The sequence below is a fragment of the Ambystoma mexicanum genome, chromosome 12, assembly GCF_040938575.1.
Source record: "Ambystoma mexicanum isolate Mex_15411 chromosome 12, UKY_AmexF1_1, whole genome shotgun sequence".
NCBI classification, from domain to species: domain Eukaryota; kingdom Metazoa; phylum Chordata; class Amphibia; order Caudata; family Ambystomatidae; genus Ambystoma; species Ambystoma mexicanum.
The window spans coordinates 286244040-286264740 of NC_090936.1; the positions used below are offsets into that span (position 1 = coordinate 286244040).

Consider the following 20701-nt stretch of genomic DNA (forward strand, 5'->3'; position numbering starts at 1 on the left):
TGTGTGGTTCCATGGCGCTCTGGCCAATCTGTAAAGAAAGAAGGTAGCGGGTAAGTTAGCAGGACTAAGCAGGAGAAAAGAGCAAGAGAGCTGTAATGTGATGTTGGCACCTTCAGTTCGGTTGACACTTTTCACTGAGCATAAGTGTGTTTTTCAGTTGGTAGTTGTCATATGCTGTTGTGCGCTGCTATGGGTGGTTTGTTTCTTTAAGGTGTAGGGAAGGGCATGTTTTTTTTTGTGCTATAGAGGTATGGCTGTGCTTAGTTCAGAATTTGAGAGGTGTATGCAGAAGGGTGAGTTTTTTTAGTAGGATTGTTTAGTGGCGTTACCCAATCCTACACCGTCTGTTATGATTGGATGTCGCCCATATCCCTAGCCCTGTCGTATAATCTGGTGTGCTACAATTACCACTCCTATGTTGTGTACAGGAGGGTGGGTCCTCAATGGGCTAAAACATCCCCTCTAGTACACCCCGATGCACCACAATCACCACCCCCATGGGCTACTCGAGGTTGGGATGTGTTCCCCATGCCCTGTGGTCTATCAGTTCCAAGTTCCGGGTGCCTCTCTCTCTCTCTCCCTTTTTTCAAAATCGGATTCTCTCTATCAGTGGTCCAATTAAATTGGATCCATCTCTTTCCCCTGTTTCCCGTTTGACCGACTATAGGAACGGGAACACCAGGTTTCCTTCCCATTCTGACTGCTCACTTCTTCCTTGGATTCCACTCTGGTCCAGTTTACTCCCCAGTCCTTCACAATTGTGTGATCTTTTCATGGTGTGGCGGTGTTGTTACTTCATTTTCGTCCCATTCTAAGTTGAAGAGTCCAGTTTTTAGAAGTTTTCAGAATTTTGGGTGGTACTTCATAGTTCATATTTCTGTGGGGAGGAAGTGCCAAAGTGTTATGGCTTAGCAGGAGAATACTGATCCACCAGCTGGTAAATGGTGAGTTTATTTTGTATGAATTCTGCTCCTTGCCATGAATTGCTCTGTGTGTTGTGCACATAGTTTTGAAGGTGATTTGGTTTTTGACTGGGAGCCAATGTAGCATCCTTAGCGCTGGAGTGATGGGGTCTCTTCATGAGAGTTTGAAGAGAAGTCTTGCAGCTGCGTTCTGTATCTGTTGCAGTTTCTTCAGTAAATAGTCTGTCATTCCGACATATAAGCTGTTGGCTAGTCTATCCTGGACATGATGTGGGAGATGATGGCCAGTGTTTTGTGTGTGTAGGAGAGGAATGGCAGAACCGTTTTGACCGTGAGTAGATGGAAGAAGCATTTTTTTATTATTGCATTTACTTGCAGTTCTAGGGTTAGTGTGTTGTCCGTTGGGGTTCCAAAGCTTTTGACAACTTTGGATGATGCTGTTTCTGTTCCCAGTTCTGTGGGCCATGGGATGTACTGGTTGCATCCATGGTTGTTGGATGTGATCATGAATTCTGTCTTGTCTGGGTTGAGTTGGAGGTTGTCAAAGTTCATCCATTGGTAGAGTTCTTTGAGAAAGTCTATTAGTGGTGTGTTCTCTTCATGTTCTTTGCTGATTTTGTAGATGATTTGAGTATCATCTGCGTAATTGTAGCAGGTGCAGCTGTGTCTTTTGATGAGGTTGATTAGTGGTCTCATATAGAAGAGTGGGGATAACAAGGATTGTTGTGGAACTTCAAAGGTAGTGTCCCGCAGTGTGGATTTGAATGGTTTCATCCATATTGTTTCTGTTCTTTCAGACAGGAAAGATTTAATCCAGTGCAGCACTGTGTCGGTGAGCCCTATTTCTTCCAGTCTCTTGATGAGAATTGTATGGTCGACTGTGTCGAATGCTGCAGAGAAGTCGAATAGTATCAGTGCCAACTTCATGTTTGAGTCTGAGTTGGTTTTTAGGTCTTCTCATACAGAGAGGAGTGCCACCTCTGTCCCTCTCATAGGTTTGAAGCCAACTTGTGCCTGGTCCAGTAGTTTGTTTTCTACAAAGTCCAGTGTTTGTTCATAGACATAGGTCTCTGGTAGTTTTGCTGGATAGGGAATGTTTGCAATCAGTCTGTAGTTTGAGAGGTCTTCCAAATCACCCAGTGTGTCCTTGAGGAGTGGTTTGATGTAGGCAGATGTGAATGCCTGTGGTACTTGTTAAGACGGATTTCTGAACTCTGTCCTGGTGGCGCAGAAGTTCAGAAGGCCAACCTAATTACTTGGAACAGGGTAACCTCTGGACGAGCCAGACCAATCAAGGTAGCGATCGCGGCGGTCAAGACTAGGTCTCAAGATGGGTGAGGGTGACTGAAAGCCCGCAATGAGCACACAAAGCAAGAGCGCTTACAAACTACTCCAAACAGTTGTTATATCAAAAATAGATACACATTTATTTTTAAGGCCTTTAAAACAATGACCGTAGCGAGAAAATCACAATATCACAATATTAAACCAACACATACCATATCAACACAATATATATACAAACACAACAGTCGCTAGCGTTATAAGCACGAAATGTGTAGTCCACCTGAAAGGGAAGGAAAACAGGCAGTGCGATACAATGCTTTAGACTCAGTTCGCCTTCAGAGGCACCTAACTAGATGGAAGTCCGAGCCCTGCGAAGAGTGGAGCCTTGTGCTCAAAGTACCCGCCACACCGGTGCCAACGGGCAAAAGGGGAAGCTTTTCGGAGGAAGTCAGGCAGTTCGGGTTAGTGCACAGCAGAAGGAGAACAGGTTCCGCAACTCAAGCGCAGCCTCCACAGCGGGCAGAAGCAGAGCGCGAGTACGGCCAAAAGGGTGCTGTTTTTACACAGCAGGGAAAAGCAATGGGATACTGCAGGAGGGCGACCAGATCCTAGCTAAACTACTCACCGGTCCCCGAAGCAAGCAGACCCAGGCTTCTCCATGTTAGTTTCAGCAGCTGGCAGGTTCAGAAGAGCAGGGAACGCCTCGTAGTCGTGTAGAGCAAAAAGACGTCCCAATCGACGAAACCAGCACAGTTTGTTGCCGCAGCAGGACAACGGAGCGGCCGTGTGTATTCGAGCCAAATGTACACTCCTCCCTTCAGACTTGGGAACGCCAAGTGTACGAAGCGTGGGAGAGTGACCAGGTCTCGAAATACAACACAACCTGGCGGCGGTTACAGAGCAGGACTCCCTTGTAAGCTGGTCAGTCAACTGGATGGCCCAGAGACACTTCCGAAGGCTTACTTGGCAGGAGAGGATGAAGTCGCCGGGAATAGCTGTTCCTGCTATTCCAAAGGTCGAAGCACCAGTACAGGCCTTCTGGTTCGATCCAAGGAGGAAAGGGCTTCACAGGACGACAGCAGTGCAAAGGAGGATTCCTTCAGCGGGTCACCAGCGATTCCTCGGTCCAGCCTCTTGGTTGCAGGATACTTGGCTCCTGTATTCCTTCATTCGTGAGAACTCAGGAGATCGACATGGTAGTGGTGTTTCCAGCTCCCTCTTATCCACGGTTCCCTTTGCGCCAAAACGGAGGGGAGCCAATGGGAGATCCGCTCATCAACACACACACCATACGTGGACCAATCACGGACCACGGTGGTCCCAGGCATTCACACTACCCTAGACTCTCTGGCACCCAGGATGTGTATTGGGACCAAACATCCCAGCCCACACCCTGGAGGCACACAAACGACATGTAGAAGCCCGCGAAAGCAACCACGTTTCGCGGGAAAGTACATGCCCAAATAAGGAAGGCCCCAGGTCGCTCGACCTGGGGAAGGTGAAGGGAGCAAGACGGTCAGTGGACAGGACAAAGGAGCCTCGTGGTCTGGCCATTTTGGGAGCCAGGCCACCATTTTGGGTTCAGTGCGAAAAACGTGCTCAGAACGCCAAAAGGAGCTCAAAATAAACAAAACTATTGCTGCCACCATTCCAGTCCCTGAATGACTTGCACCGATCAAATACCATCCTAAAAGATTATCTACGGCCTGTAGAAGGCTAGAGACCCAAGAGAGCTGTAACTTAGCTTACAGTGCCCTCTTGTGTCATGTTGCACTAAAGCCGCAACACGATAAAAGAAACTACGGGAAACAGCGTTCCCGGTACTGACTGTCTTAAGGGCATGTCAGTTTCCCCATAAGAAAAGGAACGAAAGCCCAGAGGAGTGCGGCAGAAGGCTGCACTTCCCTGGCAAAGTCAAGAACAAGGTGAAAAACAACAGCAAAAAGTTTAGGGGTTGCCACATGGAAGGAAAATTACCTACAATTACGAAATCTTTCCTAACACTCGCCCCTCCCAGACTATGGACAGGGGGAACTAATCCACCCCCGGATGAGTCTCTTGTTCAGGTCGGTTAAACATTCTGGACAACCCATCAGCATTGCTATGTTGGACACCTGGCCTATGCTCAATAGTGAAGTCGAAGCCTTGTAGACTTATGGACCACCTAAGCAACTTTGGGTTCTCCCCCTTCATGTTCATTAGCCACTTTAACGGCTTATGGTCAGTTTGCACAGTGAAGTGGGTCCCATAAGGGTAGGGCCTCACTTCCTTAGGGCCCACACAACAGAGAAACATTCTTTCTCTACAGTGGACCATCTGAGCTCTCTGTCCTTAAGCTGGCGACTAATAAAACCGATAGGGTGTTCCTTACCCTTCTCATCTACTTGTGATAGTACAGCTCCTATCCCAGTGTCAGAGGCATCCGTCTGCACGATAAAAGGTCTTTGATAATCCGGGGCCCTAAGGACAGGGGCCTGGCACAAGGAGTCTTTTAAGCCATTGAAGGCCTTCTCACACTCGTCGGTCCAAGTTACCTTCTTGGGTTTCTTCGGAGTTGTGAGGGCAGTCAGAGGAGCAGCTATGGTGCCATAGTCTGCCACAAAATTGCGATAATACCCCGTGAGTCCTAAGAAGGCTCTCACTTGGGTTTGCGTAGTGGGGGTAGGCCAGTCTTGTACTGCTTGTACTTTACTGGGTAGAGGCTGTATCCTCCCTCCACCTACTTCATGTCCAAGGTAAACCACTGAGCCTTGTCCAATCTGGCATTTACTAGCCTTTATGGTCAAGTGGGCTTTCTGAAGAGCCTGGAGCACAATCCTGAGGTGTTTCACATGGTCTTCCCAGGTGGCACTGAAAACTGCTATATCGTCCAGATATGCAAGACAGAATTCGTCCAACCCATTCAACACATGATTCACAAGCCTCTGGAAAGTGGCAGGTGCATTCTTCAACCCGAACGGCATTACCCGGAATTGGTAAAGGCCGTCTGGAGTAGAAAATGCTGTCTTCTCCTTGGCATGTTCTGCTAAAGCTATTTGACAATAGCCAGCAGTGAGGTCAAACGTGCTGAGGTACTTGGAGGCACCCAAAGTATCCACCAGCTCATCTGTTCGAGGCAAGGGGTGTGCATCTGTCTTGGTGACAGCATTCAGAGCCCTGTAATCCACGCAGAACCTCAATTCAGAAGTGCCTGCCTTTGGAACCAAGACCACAGGACTGGACCAAGGACTACTAGAGGGTTCAATCACCCCAAGATCTAACATCTTGTTGACCTCGGTCTTAATATAAGACCGTACTTTATCTGACATCCTGTATCCCCTACTTTTGGTAGGTACACTGTCTCCTGTGTCAATGCTATGTTTGCACCAAGGTGTCAAACCAGGGGACTGTGAAAACAGGGGGGAAAACTGCCTAAGCAAACTTTTCACCTCAGCCTGCTGATCAGAAGTCAGGTGAGGGGCCACTCGGACACCCTCAACGGAGCTATCTGAAGGACCGCTTTGGAACAGGTCGGGGAGAGGTTCTGACTCCTCTTCCTCAATATCTGAAGCCAGTAGCAGTGCTGCGATTTCGACTATTGGGACGAAAGCCTTCAGCCTATTCACGTGAAACACTTTTGGAGCCTGTCCAGGCCTTCCAAGGTCCACTAAATAGTTCACCTCACCCAGGGGCTCCACCACTGTGTAAGGGCCTGACCATTTGTCCTGTAAAGCTCGAGGCCTTATTGGATTCATGATCAGGACTTGCTGACCAGGTGTAAAGTTGATGAGGGAAGCTTTCTGGTCGTACCAATGTTTCACCAGCGCTTGCCCTGCCTTCAATTTATCACTAGCCAAGCCCATCAGAAGTACCATCCGTTTTCTGAGCCCTAGCACATAATCAACTACATTGGTAGTAACAGGTGGAGTGGGCATCTCCCATCCCTCTTTGACGATGGCTAAGGGTCCCCGTACGGGATGACCGAACAGAAGTTCGAAGGGGCTGAAGCCAACACCCTCCTGTGGTACCTCTCGGTAGGCAAACAGTAAGCATGGTAACAGAAGATCCCATTTTCTTCTCTGAGGCTCCTCCAGAGCCCCAATCATGCTCTTTAACGTTCTGTTGAAACGTTCCACCAGACCATTGGTCTGGGGGTGGTATGCAGAAGAGAACTTGTAGGTGACCCCACATTCTTTCCACATAGCCTGCATATACTTCGACATAAAGTTGCTGCCACGATCTGACACAACTTCTTTAGGGAAGCCAACCCTAGTAAATATGCAGAGTAAAGCTTTTGCAACTGACTTGGCAGTTACAGTTTTCAATGGGATGGCCTCAGGATACCTGGTTGCATGGTCGACCAGCACCAGGATAAACCTATTGCCCGAGGATGTTTGCGGGTCAAGGGGACCAACGATGTCGATCCCTACCCTTTCAAATGGTACCCCCACAACTGGGAGCGGTACCAACGGAGCTTGGATTGTCACGCCAACCTTACCAGACAACTGGCAGGAGGCACAACTCCTGCAGTGACTTTATACTTGCACCCCCATCTTGGGCCAGTAGAAGTGCATGGATAACCTTTGCTTGGTCCTCTTCATACCAAGGTGACCAGCAAGGGGAACTTCATGCGCCAACTGCAGGAGGAAGGGCCTAACAGCAAGGGGAACCACCAACCTCCTATGGTCTCCTTCTGTAGACTCTGTGGGCTCACTATACAGGAGTCCACCTTCCCAATAAATCCTATGCTTCCCAGGAGGCTCACCCTCAAGCTGGGAGCAGGCCTGTCTCCTTAGGCCTTCCAGAGATGGGCACTCACGTTGGCCTTTACTGAATTCGTCCCTATCAGGACCTCCTTCAACTAACAAGTCTTTTAGTTCAGGATGATCGTTGGGGTCGAATACTTCAGGCAATGCCACCTCCTCGTCAGGCCCGGGGGATTGACCAACTTCCTCCACCGCAGTGGTAGGCGAGCTCGGGGGAATATTCTCTTTCCCTCGTCTTGACTTGTAGACTCCTTTCGCCTTGGGTTTCCCCTTCGGCTGGGGCGGCGTATTGGATTCGGCCAATGCTGCCCGTGCTTGAGACCGTAGCCCTAAAGCTCTGAGATCATTACCCAACAAGACCTTTCCCGGGACGTTTCTCTGAATGCTCACTGGAATCCTGACTGCTGTACCATTTAAAGTAAGATTTACAGGGATCACGGGAAACATACGGAGGGGGCCGTCAGCCAACTTAGTGGGCATCAGAGTAGCTCTGGCAACTTCCTCTGAGTCTACCAAGGTAGAATCCACTACAGTGCGACTGCACCCACTATCCCTAAGAGCTGGAGTATCCACTCCATTGATCAGCACACTGTCTTTAAAGTAGTGCTTGGTATTATCCGGAATCCTAGCATAAGCCTCTGCGACTTTAGGCTCCAAGGAACCCAGGGACACTAAAACTACCTCAGCCTCTATTCCGCTGGGAAATGAGTCTGAGGAGAAGGATGCTCCTGTAATCTCTTCTTCCTCGTAGGAGGAGAAGGCCAGATTAGCGGAGTGGACCCCCAAAGGTCTAACCTTACAACGGGGATCCCCCTTCACATGGTCAGTTGCTCCACAAGAAAAACAAGCCCCAATGGGTCTGTTTACGTATGGAGGCTTATTGTAACCAGAGTTCTGTTTCGGAGGCTGACCTCCACTACCCTGTGAGTTCTCTTGTGTCTTACCCTTGTTTTTATTTTTGTGGCCCTTATGGGAAGAAGATTTAGCAGATTCCCCACCCTCCATATCTTTGGACTTTTTCCCTTCCTCCTGCTTACCAGGATGAGTTTTGTCCTTATGGGACACTCGATGTGACACCCATAAGTCTGCTGCAATGGCCAGCTTCTTAGGATCTATCTCCTTCGAATCGGCCAAATGCTGCTTAAGCTCCGGGGAAGAAGAAGCAAAAATATGTGCCAGCATGACAAGATTTATCATGCCTTCGAAGGTAGAAACCTTATAACCTTCGACCCAGCCAGTTAAGTTTTTCAAAGATTCAGCGACATAAGATACCCAAGTACCATCTTCCTTTTTCTTATACTCTCGAAAACGCTTTAAATATTGGGCCAGAGTCTTCCCAAACTTTAAAATGAGAGTTTGCTTTAACATTGCGAAATCAGCCCGCTCAGCCTTCGACATTTCCATAATGGCACTGCAGCCAGAATGGGGCAGTCTACTGAGCAACCACACAATCTTATCAGCATTGTCAACTTCTTGAACCTCGCATGCATACTCAAACGCATTCAGCCAGTCCATAATGTCATTCCTTTCTTCATACACACTGAGCAGATCTTTCGGAAACCGTGGATGAGAGGAAGCCCCAGACCCATGTCTAGGACCCTTGGATCCATTTGCAACCTGAAGCTTGGCCAGTTCCAACTGGTGATCCCTGTGTTTCTGTTTTTCTGCCTGTTCGATTTTTAGTTTGGCTATGCTGAATTCAAGCTCCTGCTGCCTAAACCGCAGCTCTTGCTTCTTGAATTCAAGCATAGCCTCCCCATCAACACTGGCAGAGGAAACATTAGACATCACATCCTCCCTGTCCTCGTGGTCGCGATGGATCAGTGCAGCGGCAGAACCGTCGGTTCTAGCAGTGAGAGCAGCCCCACCACCTTCTGCACTGTCCTCGGAAGTTATAGCGTCAAGCTGCGCTTCTTGGCACGCCACGATTCTCTGGATCATTTCCAATTTTGTGCCTTGAGAGGAAACACCTCTCTCCGCACACATCTTTTTCAGCGTTTCTGATTTGGAAGCATTTAAAGTTAACAAGGTATTTGCTTCCATACTGTTTGATAGGACTATGGCCTTTTTAAAGTTATATTACAACAATTCACTACGTGTACTGTTTGGAATAACCTGAAATGCCTTAGTTCGAGCGCAACACTGGATACCTTCAGTCGTATCCCACCGCTGCCACCAATTTGTTAAGACAGATTTCTGAACTCTGTCCTGGTGGCGCAGAAGTTCAGAAGGCCAACCTAATTACTTGGAACAGGGTAACCTCTGGACGAGCCAGACCAATCAAGGTAGCGATCGCGGCGGTCAAGACTAGGTCTCAAGAGGGGTGAGGGTGACTGAAAGCCCGCAATGAGCACACAAAGCAAGAGCGCTTACAAACTACTCCAAACAGTTGTTATATCAAAAATAGATACACATTTATTTTTAAGGCCTTTAAAACAATGACCGTAGCGAGAAAATCACAATATCACAATATTAAACCAACACATACCATATCAACACAATATATATACAAACACAACAGTCGCTAGCGTTATAAGCACGAAATGTGTAGTCCACCTGAAAGGGAAGGAAAACAGGCAGTGCGATACAATGCTTTAGACTCAGTTCGCCCTCAGAGGCACCTAACTAGATGGAAGTCCGAGCCCTGCGAAGAGTGGAGCCTTGTGCTCAAAGTACCTGCCACGCCGGTGCCAACGGGCAAAAGGGGAAGCTCTTCGGAGGAAGTCAGGCAGTTCGGGTTAGTGCACAGCAGAAGGAGAACAGGTTCCGCAACTCAAGCGCAGCCTCCACAGCGGGCAGAAGCAGAGCGCGAGTACGGCCAAAAGGGTGCTGTTTTTACACAGCAGGGAAAAGCAATGGGATACTGCAGGAGGGCGACCAGATCCTAGCTAAACTACTCACCGGTCCCCGAAGCAAGCAGACCCAGGCTTCTCCACGTTAGTTTCAGCAGCTGGCAGGTTCAGAAGAGCAGGGAACGCCTCGTAGTCGTGTAGAGCAAAAAGACGTCCCAATCGACGAAACCAGCACAGTTTGTTGCCGCAGGAGGACAACGGAGCGGCCGTGTGTATTTGAGCCAAATGTACACTCCTCCCTTCAGACTTGGGAACGCCAAGTGTACGAAGCGTGGGAGAGTGACCAGGACTCGAAATACAACACAACCTGGCGGCGGTTACAGAGCAGGACTCCCTTGTAAGCTGGTCAGTCAACTGGATGGCCCAGAGACACTTCCGAAGGCTTACTTGGCAGGAGAGGATGAAGTCGCCGGGAATAGCTGTTCCTGCTATTCCAAAGGTCGAAGCACCAGTACAGGCCTTCTGGTTCGATCCAAGGAGAAAAGGGCTTCACAGGACGACAGCAGTGCAAAGGAGGATTCCTTCAGCGGGTCACCAGCGATTCCTCGGTCCAGCCTCTTGGTTGCAGGATACTTGGCTCCTGTATTCCTTCGTTCGTGAGAACTCAGGAGATCGACATGGTAGTGGTGTTTCCAGCTCCCTCTTATCCACGGTTCCCTTCGCGCCAAAACGGAGGGGAGCCAATGGGAGATCCGCTCATCAACACACACACTATACGTGGACCAATCACGGACCACGGTGGTCCCAGGCATTCACACTACCCTAGACTCTCTGGCACCCAGGATGTGTATTGGGACCAGACATCCCAGCCCACACCCTGGAGGCACACAAACGACATGTAGAAGCCCGCGAAAACAACCACGTTTCGCGGGAAAGTACATGCCCAAATAAGGAAGGCCCCAGGTCGCTCGACCTGGGGAAGGTGAAGGGAGCAAGACGGTCAGTGGACAGGACAAAGGAGCCTCGTGGTCTGGCCATTTTGGGAGCCAGGCCACCATTTTGGGTTCAGTGCGAAAAACGTGCTCAGAACGCCAAAAGGAGCTCAAAATAAACAAAACGATCGCTGCCACCATTCCAGTCCCTGAATGACTTGCACCGATCAAATACCATCCTAAAAGATTATCTAGGGCCTGTAGAAGGCTAGAGACCCAAGAGAGCTGTAACTTAGCTTACAGTGCCCTCTTGTGTCATGTTGCACTAAAGCCGCAAAACGATAAAAGAAACTACGGGAAACAGCGTTCCCCGGTACTGACTGTCTTAAGGGCATGTCAGTTTCCCCATAAGAAAAGGAGCGAAAGCCCAGAGGAGTGCGGCAGAAGGCTGCACTTCTCTGGCAAAGTCAAGAACAAGGTGAAAAACAACAGCAAAAAGTTTAGGGGTTGCCACATGGAAGGAAAATTACCTACAATTACGAAATCTTTCCTAACAGTACTCTCCCTATTGAGAGTGATAGGTTGAAGAGGTTTAGGTAGCATTCCGATGGTGTACCCTTTGTAAGGATTGATTTATAGATGTCTAGTGGGCAATGGTCTGTTGAGAAGCCTGCCTTTTTTCCTTTTTTTCACCTGTTTGTGGAGTTTTTCTTTTTTTTTTTTAAACTTGTGTTTATTGATTTTACATAAATAACACAAAAGAGATAAACATTGCAATTTAGAACATCCCTTCCCCCTCCCCCCTTCCCTCCCCTTGGATCGGAAGAAAGTCAAAATGTCCCGGGTTCTCATTATGCGTTGAAGATATCTGAAACTTTAATGTTGTGTGGACACCACTGTTCCATAAAGTCTGACTGTAGATATTGTAGTGTCCCTTCCCACTCTTTTACAAACTTGTCTCCAGTTCCTTGGATTTTGTGGGTGATTTTCTCCATTGTTATATGGGACCATACTTTCTGTAGCCAAGTAAACGTCATTGGGGTATTCTTGTTTTTCCAATTTTGTGCTATAGTGGTCCATGCTGCTATGAGTAGTCCCATAAAGCTTCTCCATTGTGATGTGTGATATTGTCTTGCTGTATCATCTCTGAATCCGCATAGCCACACCTCTTCCCCCATCAGGCCCACATCTGGGAAAATGTTGCCCATTTCGTTTTTCACCTCTTCCCAGAATGGTTGTATGCCCCTACAGTCCCACCATATGTGCCTCCACGTTCCCACTTCATCGCAACCTCTCCAGCATAGGTTAGGTGTGTTTGGGTACATCGAGTGGAGCTTCTCTGGGGTATAGTGCCACTGTGTCATGATCTTGACCCACATCTCCCTGGTTTGTGCCGATCTGGTCATTCTGGGGATCTGTTTCCATAGGTCTGCCCACTGACTGTCCGAAGGTTCCTTCCCCAGAGTTCTGCCCCATTTTATTCTGTATGCCCATTTGACGTCTTCCCCCTGTGAGTTTATGTATTTGTATAGCGTTGAGACCCACTTTTTTTCCCCCGTGTTGGAGATGATGTGTGTCTCAAACCCTGTGAGGTCCCTGGTTGCTGCTTCTGTGATCATCGGGGAGTTCAGCCAATGTTTTAGCTGCTCATATTTGTATCTGTCTCTTCTGGATATATTCTTGCCAGTAAAGCAAGATTCCAGGGATATGATTTCTTTGTCTGCGAACATTTCCCCAATTTTAGTGATGCCCACCTTCTCCCAGCTATCATATGCCCCCTGTTCCATCCCTGGTGGAAATAGTGGGTTTCTACTGATTGGTGTAAAGGGTCCTATTGCTGTGGACATTATGCCTTTTTTTGTTTGGGCGTCCCATGCTTCTAGCGTGGATTTCATAATTTCACTTATTCCTAGGTTCACATGTCTGTGCTGTCTCTGTTTCCAGAGGAGTTCTGCCAGTGGGGTCCTCGCAACTGCTCTGTCTTGTTTGACCCATATCTGCTGTGGATTCTCCCCTACCCACTCCCTCAGGACTCTCAGCTGTGCCGCCTGATAGAATTTTTTGAAGTGGGGGAGCGCTAACCCTCCTTCTCTGGTTGGGGCTGTAAGGACCATTCTGGCTGTTCTAGGCGTTTTCCCCTTCCATACAAAGGACAACACCAGTTTTGTTATTGATTTAAAGAACGAGTCTGGGACACCCACCGGGAGAGCCTGAAAATAATACAGTACCCTTGGGAGGACGGTCATCTTGATGGCTTGAATTCTACCCCACCAGGAAATCTGTAATGGGTTCCATCTGCCTAGCTCTTTTCGGATGTTTATGAGAAGGGGTGGGTAGTTTTCCCCATAAAATTGCTCTATTTTTCGAGGTACAATTATCCCCAGATATTTTATACCTTTCTGTTCAATCTTAAGGTCTAGAAGTTTTGCTTCCCTTTCTATATTCGCTCTGTCCCCTGCCAGGATTAGTATCTCTGATTTTTTCCTATTTATTTTTAGGCCCGAAATGGCCCCGTAAATTTCTAGTTCTCTCACTGCAGATGATAACGTGGATTCTGGGTCCTGTAGGGTTATTAACATGTCGTCCGCCTATGCGATCACTTTGTGTTGTTGACCTGCCATTTCTATCCCTTTTATGTGCACTGATTCCCATATTTTAATTAGGAGGGGTTCTAAAAACAAAGCGTACAGCAAAGGTGAAAGGGGGCATCCCTGCTTCGTTCCTCTCGTTATCCTCACCTTGTTCGTAACCTCGCCATTAATGACTATTCTACTGGATGGGGAGTTGTAGTTTGCTCTGATGCTCGCAATATATTGTTCCCCAAACCCCATGCGCTCCAATATTTTGAATAAAATGGACCATTCCACCCCATCAAAAGCCTTTTCGGCATCTACCGACAACAATATCGCTGGGGTGTGATTTATACCTATTTTGTCCACTAAATGGGCTAGCCTCCTTGTGTTATCATGAGTTTGTCTGCCCGGAATAAAGCCTGATTGGTCTTCACTTATCAGTTTAGGGAGAAGCGGGGATAGCCTCGTTGCTAGGATCTTCGTATAGATTTTTGCATCCAGATTAATTAGGGAGATTGGCCTATATGAAGCTGGGTTTTTAGGATCTTTGCCTTGTTTGTGAAATAGCAGAACCTTCGCTTCATTCATAGTGGGGGTCAGATTACCGCTGTCCTTAAAGGAGTTTAGGAGCCTCGTTAGGATCGGGGTCAAAATGTCTGCATATTTTTTATAAAATGAGGCCGTAAACCCATCTGGGCCTGGGGCTTTGTTGCTTGGGAGTCCCTTTATGGTTTTTCTGACTTCCTCCTCACTGATAGGTGTCTCTAGTGACTGCTTGTCCTCTTCTGATATTTTCGGGAGGTTTATGGCTTCTAAGTATGCATCTTGTGAGTTCGTGTCAGGGAATTCAGTGGAATAGAGAGTTTGGTAGTAATGTCTCAATGATTCCCCCATGTCTTGTGTGCATGTTTGGGGGACTCCATTGGTGTCATAAATGGCTTTAATCGTTGTTTCCTTCTGTTTATCCCTCAGTTGTCTCGCCAGGAGCCGGTCTGCTTTGTTTGCTCTAATATAATATCTTTGCTTCAGATAGAGTAGGTTCTTCTCTGCACCCTTCGTTCGGAGCATCTCTAGTTGGCCCTGTGTATGTTTCAGGGATTTTTTTAGAGCCTTTGTGGGGTGTGTCAAGAGTTTCTCTTGGATATCTTTGATTGATTTTTCCAGCTCTTTTTCCCACCAAAACCTTTGTTTATCTCTTGTAATTTTCAACGCTATCATTTTCCCCCTCAATACTGCTTTAAACGCATCCCATACTGCTTGTAGCGCCACCTCCCCAGTGTCATTATGTGTAAAGTATTCCTCTATCATTTCCCTTATGGATTCCCCTGTGATTGGGTCCTGGATCAGCTCCTGCGGTAGTTTCCACCTCCATAGCCCATTCTTCCTACCTGGGAGAGTCACCTCCAGCCACAGCGGGGCATGGTCCGAGAGGGCTATTGTGCCCTTATCCAGTCCCTGGATTTTACCCAGAAGTCCCACTGAAACCCAGAAGTAGTCAATTCTGGACATGGTGTTGTGGACATGTGAGAAGTAGGTGTACCCCCTCTGTTCACCCTTCAGTTCCCTCCAAACATCGTTCAGGGCCATCTGTTCTATTTGCTGCCTCAGACGTTTTGATGGTGCCCCTTGGCCATGCACGTTCCCCGTACTCCTGTCTATATGCGGATTCCATGCCATATTGAAATCTCCCCCCATGATCACTTCCCCTTTAGCAAAGCTTTCCAGTTTCGTGAGAGCATCTCTAAGAAAGCCGTCCTGTCCTTGATTGGGCGCGTATATTGAGGCGAGTGTGAAGTAAAGGCCTTCAATTGCTACATTGGCGAAGGCAAACCTCCCTTCTCTATCCATGCTTGAATCTAGTAGTTTAGTGTCCATTCCTTCTCTCACTGCGATCAGTACCCCTGCTTTTTTCTCCGTTGTCGTTGCCTGAGCCCAAATCTTGTAGCCTTTTATCCGGATTTTCTGCTTATCCCTCGTTCTGATGTGGGTCTCCTGGAGGAGTAGTACGTCCGCCTTCTCCCTTTTAAACTGCTTTTCCAGTTTAGCCCTTTTTGTTGGGTGGTTCATGCCCCTTATATTGTAAGTCATAATGCGTAGCACCCCCATTATGTTATATTTGTTTGTCGTCGTTGCCTCGGGTCCCCTTCTGTTCTTGATTCATTTCTTTGATTCATCCGATCCCTTCCCCACCCTTGAACTCCCCCACCCCCCCAACAATGAACTTTAAACCAACCAAACTGTCCCCCGAGTTGGGCGAGGGTTCCTATTGACGCTAGAGCGTTGCGCCCATCGCTCCCTGCCCTCCTTACCCTCGGGGGGTATGATATGGGGAGTCCTAAACCCCAGAGATCCATCGGTCTTTGCCTGGTTCCAAGTCGTCGGTTCTTCCCACGACCGCCATCTGTGTGTTGTCCGTTCCGTTCTCCTCCCCCACCCCAGCCTTCATTCCGTGATTGCTGTTCCTTGTTCGTACCCCTTGTTTGCAAGTTCCTGATTTCTTCACGTAGCTTTTCTCCAGGATTCCCTCCCTGCATTAGACTTCTTTTGCGTAATTGTTTCCCAACCCATTGGTCTTCTCATTCGATCCCTCCTGCTCGATGACTCCCCCCGCCCCCCCCATCTTCCTGTAGACCCAATGTGCTCATACCTTCCTCCACCGTGGTTACTCTTCTCTGTTTCCCTTCCCACGTGAATAGCAGCCCAAATGGGAAGGTCCATTTATAGCGGATTTGCTTTTCTATCAGAGTTTTCACCAGTGGGGCCATTGCTCTCCTTTTTTGTAGGGTTATCAGAGCGAGGTCTTGGTATAATTGGATGTGTTGACCGTTCATTTTAATGTGTTCCAGTTCTCTGGCTCTCCTGAGGATCTGTTCCTTCTGTGGGTAGGATGAGAGAGCTGCTAGGACATCGCGTGGTCTTTCCCCTGGGGCCCCCGATCTTTTTGGACCCACTCTGTGGATTCTGTCGATTCCGATTTCGTCAGCGTCTTGGGACCCCAGAATGTCTCTAAACACCTCCTTTACCGCCTCTTTCAGGTCTTTGTCTAGCACTGTTTCCGCCATGTTCTTGATGCGGATGTTGGAGCGTCTAGAGCGGTTCTCCAAGTCCTCACATTGAAGTTCTAAGTTGTGCGTAAGTGCCACCAAGTGTTCTTGTGTTTCACTAGCTTGTCTCGTATCATCTTCTAGTCCCTGCACCGTTTTTTCCACTATGTCCGTTCTTTCTTCTAGGTTGTTAATATCGGTTCTGATGTCTTTAACCACTTGTTTCATTTCGCTTTTCATAGTGGTAAATTGTTCTTGGACTGTGGACATGAATTTTTCTTGTAAGTCCATGAACCAAGTTTGCATGTCTTCCCTGGTCAGTGGTTGCATCTGTTGGGATAGTGACTCTGACTCCCCCATGGGTTCTCCCTGGTTTCTCCCCCTCGGTTGCGATGCTCCCTCCGTTGACCACATTTGCAAAATGTCTGCGCCTTGCTTCGCGGATTGGGATATCTGTTGGTTGGGGTTCCCCTTTCCTTTTGCTCTTGACATGGTGGCGTGATCCGTTTGGCTGCCTATGGGGCTCCCGTGCCTTCTTGTAGCTCTCCGGCTGGCCCCTCTCCGAATCCTATCCTCTGAGATGTCTCAGTGAGCGGGGGGGGCCCTCGAACCAGGCAGATTCGCAGACTGCGTCGGGTCTCGATGTCTGTCTATTTTGGGTGGGGGCAGTTCCCCTTGCATTAGTGTCCTCCCGTTCTTCGCCCCCTATTTAGCGGGTCTGGGGGGAGCCCCGATCCATCTTTTTTTTTTTTATTTCCTTCTCCCCCGACTCCTTTTCCTGAGACCCCCCCTTACAGGGCGTTGATCAGCGGGTTGGTGGTTTTCAACCCCCCCCCCTTGATGGCTCACCTTTCTTCCTCTGCGCTGTTTCAGGGCGGCCCCCGCTTCTCCTCACCTGCGGTCCGCCCTGTGCGCGCTGCTCTCACCCTGCGTTGCGGCTCCTCCCCGGTGCCGCAGCTGTCGCTGTGTTTCCTTCCCCTGCGGCGCTCCCCGGCTGTGTGGTCCTCAATGGTGCTGGAGCGTCTCCTTAGGTACCGATGGGGGAGGGGCCGATCTGTTCTCTCCACGGGCCGCGCCCGCGTTCGTCCGCGTTCGTCCGCGGCGCCGGTTCCCTGTTGGGAGGGGTTGCTGGGGGGGGTTGCTGGGGGGGTCTAGTTGTCGGGGGAGGGGAGGTCGACGGTCGGACACGGCTTCGATCGTGCTGTGTTTGGTGGCCCGGGCGGAGCGCGGATTAGCTGCGACTCCTCACCCCGGCGGCCATCTTGGAATCCCCGGAGTTTTTCTTTTGATTGACATTTGGGTGAAACTGTTCAGCCTGTGCTGTTGTCCTGGGATAGGTAGAGGAGGGTGCACGTTCTGGTTGATTGGAGTTTTGAGTCTTTACATTTGGCAAGCAGCCACACTTTGCTATGCAGATATTAGCACGCTTTAATAGTGTTAATCGCTGAATCATAGTCTGCAATCACTGCGAATGTGGCTGCTGTTTTGGTGAATGATTGTGACGAGGCACATCTGCTAAAGGCTTCTGGGTATGGTAGCTGAGCAGTTTAGAAATGAAATATATGGTCTAAGAGGGCTGGTAAACCCCTCAGAGACTTGCAGAGAAGAAAAAAACATGCATAGAATGGTCCAAGTACAAGTCAGAAATTCACAAACTAAAGTAAACCATTTATTTAAAGAAAAGAATATAGTATTACCATTGAACATAGAGTCACATTATCTTCAGGAGTATGTCTCTTCAGATGTTTTGGACTACAAATCTCACCAGCCCTAGCCAGCATGTTCAAAGGTAAGGAATCCTGGGAGTCGTTGTTCAAAACATCTGGAGAGTCGCAGGTTGCAGACCCCTGATAGTCACTATCACTGTCCATTGCAAATGAATCACACTTCTAAAACTTTGCAAAGTTTTAAAAAAATGTGCACACTTTAAGAATGACTCACAACATAACATGACATAACTTTTAAAAACTATGGAAGAATACATTGTGTCAATCCATAGTGTACAAGGTCACCCTTCACAAACGAATCCCTGTTAGAATGGGATTGCCAGAAGCACTAGTGGGTGCTTTGCCATAGAGCAACACTATCGATGGATAACAATGCACTTAGGTGACGGACCATAATGTCTAAATGATTGGATGGGTTGATCGTTCACAAGAAACCTATTGGATGAAAATAAATGAAAAGTAGGTGGTTTGGACGTGGGTAAAGTGTAAAGTCAATCTGAGGAGATAGGGTAGAAGGTTAGAACATGCCCATGACCTGTGTCAATCAAGATCCCTGTCGACACTTACAACACTTGATTGACGTCTGTTGTCAGTGAAATGACTGCAGCAGATTGGCGGTAAGGCTGCTTTAAGCTAGAAGTGGATGCAGGTTATGCTTTCTGACACTACACTCAAAGGGGATGGCTCAAAACAGTATACTGTACCTCACCACAACAGGCCCCCGCCTTCTGAAAGGCCAATCAGATTCCACTCTCACTGTATTCTTCTAGTGTGTGGGAATGGGGTGTAGGGGCTAGCCCTCCACAGTCAAGTTCTCTCAAGTGCCAGAAGAGCTTGTGCACCATGAACAAATGACTTATCATTACAAGCGTGCAAGTGTTTTGAAACCTTGAGCTACGCACCGCCTGAAAAACCCACCCATTGCCTTGAGTTTAAAAAGCTGGGAAGTTTCAAAGCGTAAAGAGATTTTCTTTTGATTGAAAGTGGATTGGAGCTGGGAATCACTCAGAGCAGCATGGAGCAGAGCAGGCATGGGACCAAGAACCGCAGGAAATAGTTTAAGCAGATCATACCTCCACTTACCGTTGACTGTGCCCAGGACAGCAAGCTGAGTACTAGCATCGCTTCCCAGCTCTCACTGCTCTCATAAAGTGATCTTCTCCTTTGATGTTCAGCCCAAGGCTGTCCCAACCCATACACCACGTTCTTACAATGTTCAGACATTTAGGAACAGCATTGATTGGTTCACAGATAGGCATGCTTGCAGTGGTGCCTTTCGGTTGCCACATTCGCGTTTAAGAAGTAGTAACCATTGTTTATTTAATTTATTTAGAATGTGCATAGCTTTATTTCAGTTGCACAACTAGGCACTAAGCTGATTTCCAAATAGACCCTGGCAGGAGTCTAGCGATAATGTATTATGACACCAAATATGGCATGTGCAACAAAAAATACGGCGTACAACCATAATGCAACCGTTTCATCTAATAAAAAAAGTAAAGGACAAAATCACAAAGAATCTGTGACATTGGACATCAGAACCCGCCCTGAGGATGCACTGTAAATCCGAAATGCATCAGCTGGCAAAAATTAAAAAATTAAAATATTGTTGAAAAACTTTGAAAACATGAGAAGACCATCATTTGATACAATCTCAACAGATTGAACATAGAACATTTCAAAGATCAAGAATTCATTTTTTACATTCCCAGTAGTATTTACTACACATCGGGTGTCTCCAATGTTCAGTGAGAGTCTCATTGAGCACGCCTTGACCAAATATAGCCTCTCTCATAGACCTGACATCCACGAAGCGTTTTTTCAAATGCAAACATTCTTGGAGAGACATGGGGGGACTCCTAAAATGAGTCTGGTTTATGTTTCAATTATGTTTCATTTGATTTACTGGCTTTATGGATTGTTGAGGCAGTGTTGATGTGAAGCAAAATAATATGGATCACATCTCAGTGTCCTAATGAAGATGATTGGCAAATCTGCGGTTGCTGCTCTTCATTGTGGGCAAGGGTGCTGTTTGCTGTCCCACGCCCCTTAAGACAGAGACAGCAGACTGGTACTCCAGGTTTCCCATGAGGGCTGCTGGCTAGGTTTCCTTTGTGGGCACTACCTAGTGTGGTCAGGAACACAGTTTTCCGGGGTCTTGGGAAGTGCCACTGGGTCATGAGAATTGTTGTTGGATCTTAAGTACTGTTCGACAATGGCAGACAGATCAAACCTACACGTTTATTTTTATTATGTGTTATGCATTAAACCCTCAGGGGCCATATAAGCTAACATGTGCATCAAAGAAATAATTGAGCAAATGCACTTTGGAATGGTTTTGCTACTTATGCAATACAAAATGTAGCAATCGGGTTTTGTCCCAGTCCATATTTGTAAAATATTTTGGCACAAGGGCAAAAATAAATCACGCTGCTGTTTTAATATGCTTGCTGCATAGAATAAAAATACATATGTTTACAGCATTTCTTTTTACGTTACACAGCAAACAAAGAACACAATTCAGTCTACTTCTAGAGCATACACTGTTTGCACCATCTCATATTATCTAAGCTGCAAAATGGGTGCTAAACCATTTGCGCACAGTCAATGTTTAGGTATTCTGGCTCCAGGTCAGTCTGCCATGATACTCTGGGCTCATTATTCAAACACATGACCCT

General features: G+C 47.7%; 1 protein-coding gene across 4 annotated transcripts in view; it reads right to left on the reverse strand.

Moving 5' to 3' along the window:
* ABCC9 (ATP binding cassette subfamily C member 9) overlaps nucleotides 1–20701 on the reverse strand; it is a 1387936-nt gene that overhangs the window by 711363 nt on the left and 655872 nt on the right. The window lies entirely within an intron of this gene.